We start from the raw sequence: 8,887 nt of genomic DNA, 5'->3' as shown, positions 1-8,887 counted from the left end.
TAAGATTCCCAAAAGGAAGTCAGTTGTGTTCAGTATTAGATTAATGCATTTATTTGAACTGAGACTCACCAACTCAAAATTTGGTTAGGGCTTTTTCACCTACTGGTTGTCAGAGCAATAGTCAGAAATGTAATTTTGTGTCAGCTCTGAATCTCACTTCCTGATAATCTCTTTCCCTTGAGGTTACATATTGATAGAATTCAAATTATGTAATTTAAGCTCTGTTGGGCACCTTCTAAATCCTCCATCTTTGAACATAAGTATTGAGGAAATTCCTTCACAAAATGTTTGTCCATTGGCATAACAGCAGGAAACAGAAGAGGTAGAAGGATTTTGCTTCACAATTATTTTTATCTGAGGTGTTCAAGGAAAATCCTCCTTTCTTACAGTGTTGCTTGTCCCACTAACATCTGAGGAGAAAAGCAGCACCATGGATTATGGAGTAGTCATGGCTTCTCCTTAGTAATATATCCTTCTCTATCCACACCTTTCACTTCGCTGTTCTGCCAATGCTTTTAAATTTTCTGGGGTGTGTGTCCATTCTAAAAGTAAAATCCTGATTAGGTTCTTTTCCTGAGGATGCTGAAGAGTCATTTCAATCACAGCAAGTTTTCTGAATGCATAGAGAATTAAAATAGTTCAGATATATCTACATTTTCTATCCTACCATGAAGTGTTTCCATTCATATAAGAACCCTTAATATGAGTAGACATTTGTCTATTTCATTCACACAAAAACGCATACCCAATTTAATAAAGTACTCCGAACAAGAAGGATATTCAGACTACTCTAGCCAAATAATGTTAGGTACAATCTGAAAAAGGCTAAGTAGCGTTCCAAAAAAAGCCTTCACCATTTCATATAAAAAAGTGAAAACCTCAATTTAAAATTTGCCTAAATTCTAAGAAGTTGCTAAAAGTAACACCTAAGCATTTTCTCCTTGAAGTTTATTTTAGTTATTTGGGGAAGAAAAAAAGACCAGTGCTTAGCTTCTTCCAAACCTCTGTTTTCTATTTGTATCAACAAACTCAAAAATAAAACAAAACAAAGCAGTATTTGCAATTCTACCCTACATGCAACAATTTAAAAAGCTGTGTTTGCTTTCCAATCTTCTACTCATCTATGGAATCATTATGTCTACACCTGTTTCTCTTAGCTGTACTGCCTTTGATGCCTGAAAGACTGTCCAATAAATGCATTTTATTCCCTAATTTGTTGAAGAGACAGACCATTTTTACTTTCACCATTCAACTGATTGGGAAATACAGAGAGCCAGTATGAATTACTGATGGCCAGGCAGAGGGGTTTAAAAATCATCTCTCTTGACTTTAATTATACTCTCTAAATGGCATATACTCATCCTCTGTTATTACTATTGACTCACAGAAACGTTTATGCTATTGAAACTGCCAATATGTTTATATATGACATACTCTATAAGCAGAGTTCTGAACTTACTTTAACGAACTCTTGCTACTGATCTTTGTTACCTTGGAACCATTTAGATCAGGGATCTCACACGATCGGTCCTGTCGATATAGCAGTAGCATTTACTACTACTCCAGAAGTCGGTTGTTGTTCTTTTTTTCCTTAACGAAAATTAACATTCTGAACTATCAGTGTGATTTTATTAAGCACAGGATTGGCATTAATAGGAAAGAGATCAACACATTCATTCTCTTCCATAATAACAAGGGCACAAGTGAACCTTTCTCTGCAGAGGTGAAAGGCTTCCAGACACTGAAATAATCCAATCTGGTAGCTTTTGTCAATTTATTTATTTTAACCGAGATTGGTACTCGCAAAGTATCTTAGACTGACAGCCTTGAAGATTATGTCCTGCATTACCTAACTAACTTACAGATTTCAAGCAACAACAGCACTTTGAGGCCTGATCTATTTTCATGTGTCTTAAACACGTCCTTCAATTTTTAATCCACTATAGCGATGTTTCTCTCCACTAGCAACATTCTTTATTTTTCTCTAAAATATACCTAAGGTAGCTCTTTCAGCCACACAGTGTTTTTTTTTTTTTTTTTTTTTTTAATAGACCTGAATAATTCTCCTTAAATACAGATTGCCTCTTCGTAGGCACACACATTTAGCATTGTGTTTGCCAAAGAAATCTAAAGGTTAAGTAATTGGTGATCAAATGCTTCAGTAGGGATATTAACTACTACTTATATTAAACACAAGCATCTTAGTAGTTATATTTTAATAGCTTTTTGCTTTGTTAAGAAGATTGTTCACTATAACCAAAACTCATACATGTAATGTGGAATAGAAGTCCAAAAAAGAAAACAGGGAAATGACCTTTTTAAGATGTTGGTTGTCATACACTGTTTAACCTGTACATGTATCATCAGCTACCATAGAGTTATGAAGCCACTTTTTAGAGCAGAAGAACAAAATGTAATAATAGTAAAAGAAAATTCACAGCCAACATCTGCAGGAGTCAAAAGAGAAGGAAGGTGAAAAGGATCATCTACTAAGTAGGCAACTAGTAATCTGCTAAAACCCAGGCCTAAGGAGCTATGCAAACATAGAGGGCAGCATGCTGCGGCAGCCTGGGTCATGAAGCAATATCTGACAAGATCCAATCACTGAGGCAAACATGCAAGGATTCCACAGTAGGCAGCAATGAGGCAACCATATCCTCACAAATAAGGTACCTTCCTAACTACTGAATTCCATCTAAAGCACAAGGTTAAACACCCCTTCCAATTGCCCTGTTCCTTCTAACAAGGCTATCCAAAGCTATAGTAATTATCTATATAAATATCATCTCTATCTGCAACTCACTAAACTCTCAGCCTCAACAACATGAAGGTAAATTACACATTGTAAGACCTAGATTAACTTTCTTACCATATCACAGATTTCTTGCGCATTATACATACATAAAATCTTTAAAGACAATAAAAAAAACTCCAAATGCTTATTATTTAAAAAAAATAATTTTAAACAAATGACATATCCTTTCTAATCTGTTTGATCCTGTTCTCATGAAAGAGATTACTGCACCTCGCTGTCTTACCTTTACATCTCCAAGTTATAGACTATAAAAGGTTTCACTACTTGAGTAACAAGTATGCAGGTATATAAGGGACCATGTACTTACCTATTACATTTAGCAGACTATTGCATAATGGCTAGTCACTGGCTCCTTCAACTTGAAAGAATCATTTTCTAAAACCTATTCTCTTATTCTTCGTCCACCGCAATTTTAAATAAGTAAAACATCAAGACTGTCTCAGAAATACACTATGATTTTCTTCCTTACAGGGTCCCTCCATTTTTATTGATTGCAGCAAATCTTTCACCTTGCCAACTTTTAGAGAGAAAAGACACCATCCTTACAGGAACATGACTGTGGCAGAGGTACTAACTACCCATTGAGCTTTACATTGAACAAAACCCCACAGATCTGTTGTGAAGGCCTCCCAGGGAAGGAATGGGGATGCAGATCTTCCTCAGCAAGCTCCTCTCCTTATTTCTCAGCCCAGTTCTCACCCGCTTGTCACATTGTTTCTCCAGAGCATTTCCCAGCTTATAATTGGAAAATTTATTCCTTGCTGTAGTTGCTCTGACACAAACTTTCCCACAGAATTTAAGTAATTACTACACTTTAGAAAATCTGTACTAAAAACATCAGGAAAAAAACATTATTTTCTTTTTTAAATCAGGAGTCGATATGACACTTATTATTCTAATGTTAACAACATCCACTGAAGCCCTAGTAATATTCTTGAGCATCTGCAGGAAGAACATAAGATGGATGGAGGTAAGGAAGAAAAAGATGAAGAATAAGGGCTGCAAACTACTCTCCTTCAGAATATATCTTTGACAAAGGGGTCCCAAAACCTCACCATGGACCAAAAGATTCAAGATCAACATCCATTCAAAATACCACATTTTAAAACAGGAACAAAGAATGCCCTCATTTAAGATTCAAATTTAGTTCCCTCCTACTTGGATCCTTGTGTCATCTTGTGTGCTTATGATAAATTATTTACACAAGAATTGCCAAGTCACCAAGCAAAAGCAGAGGAAACTTATTTATGTCAAAGGAACAAAGCCTGCTGCGTGTTGGTATTTTATTTTTAAACAAAGCATTCTGCTACATGAGTCAGATAATTCCAAGTAGGAGGACTGCACTCCAGCAGACTGTGGTGGAGCAGGTGGAGCCGCAGAGACAGCTTGGGCATATGCAGCAGCTGTCTTCTTGGGCTTGGAGAAATGAGTGCTACAAAAACTGTTTTTGCAAGGATATCTTGCTGCTAAAAACCCAGGGCTTCAAAAACACTGCAATTTCTGAGCTCTTCTCTTGCAACTATCCATGAATGTCTTCCTTTTGTACCTTCTTTTGTAGGAATGAAATAAATCCCACATATTTACCTCACAGACTAGTTGCAGGAAACTTCTTCTGAGAGTAGGTGGCATATTTTGCAAATGGAAAATACACTATTCCCTGGACACAGAGCAGACTCAACAATGTAGAGACAGTTTTCCTCAGGGGAAACTTAGTATATTCCAGCTAACTTATTTTCCATGGTTCCAGGCTACTGACTTTATTCTAGTTCTTTACTGCTATTGCATTCCAGGTTAAAGTAGTGTCTTGTGGTAGATATGAACAGAGTGACATGTAAACTCAAGACAAAGGTTTCTACAAGGCCCTATATTCTTCTACATACATCAGGAAACTTTTTTTTTTTTAATGGGTGGAAAGTTCCTGGACTTAATCATCTGATTTATTCCATTTCCAGCATTATAGATAGCCTGGGTCTGTTTGTTTGTCCTTTCAATTAAATTGGCATGAATAAGCAATAATGCCACTGATCTCAGCAAAGTCACATCAGTGTGAAAAAAAACATCAGGTCGATGGTGAGGAGATCAGCCCTTGCATTAATGTAGTCCCTTCACTGGATCAGCAAGTAATTTAAAATAAATAAATAATATAAACAAGAGACAGCAAACCCAAATTTGAATAATGAGATCTTTGGGTTTGCTGCTGCTTGGAATATTACTCAATACAAACAAACAGTAGCCGCAGGTGCTCTCAAATAAGCCCAGCATGCTCCCTAAAGGTTTGTTAGCAGACTGCTTGCCTGGGGGCCACAGGATCTATTACAGTCTTGCTGTTGCTTCCTGCTGAAGAAATCCTTCTTGAGAGTCACCAATCTGGTAACAGGCAAGTCAGTGAGAGTTCCAGGAAAACACTATGGAAGCCCCAGTGAGATGTGCGTTTACTGCATCAAGCCAGATGCCAGATATTTGACAGCACAGATCACATCTTGTTTGTAATGTGCATGAGGGGCTTTTAATCAAGGTGGAGAGAAGCATCCATCCTCTCTTCTTCCGTGGCAAATTGCACAGCACTACACAAAACTGTGGTACTGGGGGATGAGGGAAGATCCCCGAGGGGAAGAGCAGTGATGAAATTGGTGTGATTGCTAGTGGCTTCTTGAGGTGTCTGAACAAGTAATTCAGAAAAACAAGCTTGTTAGAGGAAAATAGGAACGGCACCAATCTGCCATAACGAGCAGGCAGCTGAACAGTGCCTCTGTGCCATACTCCATTCCAGGTTTGTGCCACATGCTGCAAAGGCTGGATGCAAATGAATAGAGCCTAATGATTTTTTCTCTCTTCAGTCCCCTCAAGCGAGTATTAGTTTACAATAGGAACCACAGAAGACAAAAGCAATGCAGCAAATTGTGGGCAGGCTGGAGCAAGGTTTCCATCAGCTACACAGTACGAACTTTAATCTGTCAGTGGAAAGGAAATGTACCAGACTCTTTAACCAACTGCTTTGGTCTTGACGTAAGGCAGTAACTCACATGGGACAGGGAATTTCCAGTCACCTCCAGTCTATGCACATTTTTAAAGGTAATCACAACACTCCAGAGTACCATCTAGCAGAGAAAACACCATTCAGGGAGTAAAAACCCTTGAGATGATGAAATATTCCTTTTACAAATGGGAACACAGAGTCACAGAGAGATTAAATGACTTGCCCAGTATAATAAAGCAAACCAGCGATAAAATACAGAAAAGAATCAGATGTCCTGATGCCCACTTCTGTGCATAAATCACCAGGCCATACTTTCTTCTGCAAGATCATCATTTCCTCCTTTCACATGCTATCTTTCTGCCAGAGCAAGATTATTGTATATGCTGCATGGAGCAACAATTTTCCAAGTCTAATTCAAAACCTGTCAAGCCATGGAGTTTTTATTTTATTCCCGTGGAAAATGATTCCAAAGCTTGACAGTTCAAAGACACATCTCCATGACAGGAAGTTTTCCAGGACACTTACCTTAAATTTTCCTATTCTCTACACCTGAATACCTTGTCTCCTTCCACAGTATTTACAATCCTCAGCCACTAGTAGAGTTGCATTTCCCCTTCTTTCTCCCAGCTATCACTTAAGCAATATAAAACTAACTTTTTCTCTCTACAAAACAATTATTTCATCTCCTAAATCATTTTTGTTTCCCTGAACTTTGTCTACTTGTTTCAATATCAAACCCTTATTTCTGTCTTTCTATAGTGCGTTATTTGACTATGGCTTGTTCTTGTCTGTTGATGAGTCGAACTGCAGCAATACAAAGGACACTGAGAGAGCTGAGGTCTGGAGTGAGAAAACAAGAGCTCTAGAATTGATGGACTACTGCTAATCTCCCAGAGGAATGCTTATATTCTTTTACCGGAACTGGATGGAATGGTAGATTCTCCATTAAAGTTGGGACAATTTAGTGAAAGGTCAAAGAAAGATCTGTTTCCTTGCAAGTCATTTTACTATTTTATCACATGGAGTCAGAAGAAACAGACCTTAAATTCCAACATAATATTTTTTTTGTTGTTTTTCTGCCTGTCTAAATCAGGCTAAAAAGATGAATGCTAGTGGTGGATACCCTTGCTGTTTCCACCACAGTCAGAATTAAGCTTCCAAGAAACGGCCATCTCAGCAGAACTATGTACAACTGTGGGGCTGCCACATTAACATAAGGCGCAGCAGGCAGAAATTACTGCTGCCTCTAATCTCCAAACATTCAGGAGCTGAACGACGTTCAGCGGAATGACCTGTCCTCCATGATGCATTAGCATTTGCACTCACTCTCTCTTACATTTGCTCTCATACACACACTGAACCAGTCCCTTTTAGAGTACAGAGATTTATGCTATCTGGGAGAAAAAAAAAAGTTGTATTTTAAATCATCCTTCTCCATCGCTAATAATATAATAAACACTTGGCTTTTTGAAGACCCTGGGACTTTTATTTTAGGTGAAGATCAAGAAACAGAGAACAAACAGGACCCTCAATTAGTGTTTTACTATTGCCACTCAGAACGACTCAATTATCCTAATTGTTCTACTGTGAAAGAGATGTCAAATAGTTAACAACTTGAACAAAAAGCTGTAAAAAAAAAAAAGTGTGGATATGCTTCGAGAAGGTCACTAAAAAAAAAAAAAACACATTTCTTTTTTAACCCCATTCTCTTTCTTTTGTGTTCACGGTATCCCTAACTGATTTCTTCCCCATCTATTTTATTTTTACTTCTCCAAAACGACAACTCTGCCTATGAGCAAATTTGACTAAAATTAATCTATGAGAAATCAATACTTAGAAGTTCTTAGTTCTACTAAAGGTTGTCTTATTTTAATTTAATGACTGTTTTTGTTTGTTTGTATTAAGCTGTTCTTAGTTGCTTTTGGTTAAAATTGATGAAAATCAGGTTTAAACCAGAGTAAATGTATTGGGTTAACTAAGTCCATTGGGGAATGATGTTATATAGAGAGAATTAGTACTCTGAGCAGGAAGAAGAATTTTTTTTGTTTTGTATTTGATTTGAGAACAGAATTGTATTTTATTTGAGAACAGTTGTTCAGTCTAGAGAAAAGGAGGCTCAGGGGAGACCTTATTGCTCTCTATAACTACCTGAAAGGAGGTTGTAGTGAGCTGGGGGTCGGCCTCTTCTCTTGTGTGACTAGTGATAGAGGGAATAGCTTCAAGCTGCGCCAGAGAAGATTCAGGCTGGACGTTAGGAAATACTACTTCTCTGAAAGGGTGGTCAGGCACTGGAATGGGCTGCCCAGAGAAGTGGTGGAGTTGCCGACCCTGGTGGTGTTCAAAGAACGTTTGGATGTTGTGTTGAGGGACATGGTTTAGCGAGAACCATTGGTGATGAGGGAATGGTTGGACTGGATGATCCTGTGGGTCTTTTCCAACCTTAGCGATTCTATGATGCTATGATTCCTTTAAAATAACCGAAACAAAAACAACAACAAAAAAACACTTAAAACCCCACAGAAAAGATACCAAACTCCATTCAATTTATTTCTTCTCCATAACTGGAATGAACTACTACTACACAAATTTAGGTGAGCTGCTGTAATGAAAAGGAGCACAGTTTTTAATAGGAAGGTAGCAGCAATAAATAAGCTAGCATCTATTATCACAATGGGGGCACACTGCTGACAGTGACTGATGGTTACTTCTTGGACATCATCCTATATAAGATGACAGATTGAATCAGTTCCAGCTCTCTGCATAAGGTCACACATTCAAATACTATGTTCTAAACACAAGGCAATGGCAACCGGAACCACCCCCCCCCCCCATGGTGCTACCACATTACCTATAAACTTTTACACATTCTTATTACAGCTATCATCAGCAAAGAAGAAATGTTAACACTAAAGATCAATACTACTTCAAATCTACCAATTAAATATCTGAAAAGCAGTAGTTACTCATTGGTAATCATACTCAAGGCATTCTATTTAGGACTCAACATTAGCAAAGTACTGCTGCAGCAAAAAAGTGTTAACAATTGTTTGTTTTGGACATCACAAACTTCAGGGCCAAGAAAGGCCTGGAAAGCT

At 37.8% G+C, this 8,887-nt stretch overlaps 1 protein-coding gene across 39 annotated transcripts in view; it reads right to left on the bottom strand.

Moving 5' to 3' along the window:
* NRXN3 (neurexin 3) overlaps positions 1-8,887 on the bottom strand; it is a 941,045-nt gene that overhangs the window by 441,195 nt on the left and 490,963 nt on the right. The gene's annotated exons all lie outside the window — the stretch shown is intronic.

Source organism: Gallus gallus, chromosome 5 (assembly GCF_016699485.2).
Source record: "Gallus gallus isolate bGalGal1 chromosome 5, bGalGal1.mat.broiler.GRCg7b, whole genome shotgun sequence".
Classification (NCBI taxonomy): Eukaryota; Metazoa; Chordata; class Aves; order Galliformes; family Phasianidae; genus Gallus; species Gallus gallus.
Note: the sequence above shows the minus strand (reverse complement) of the source record. Positions and strands in the feature narration are given on the sequence as shown.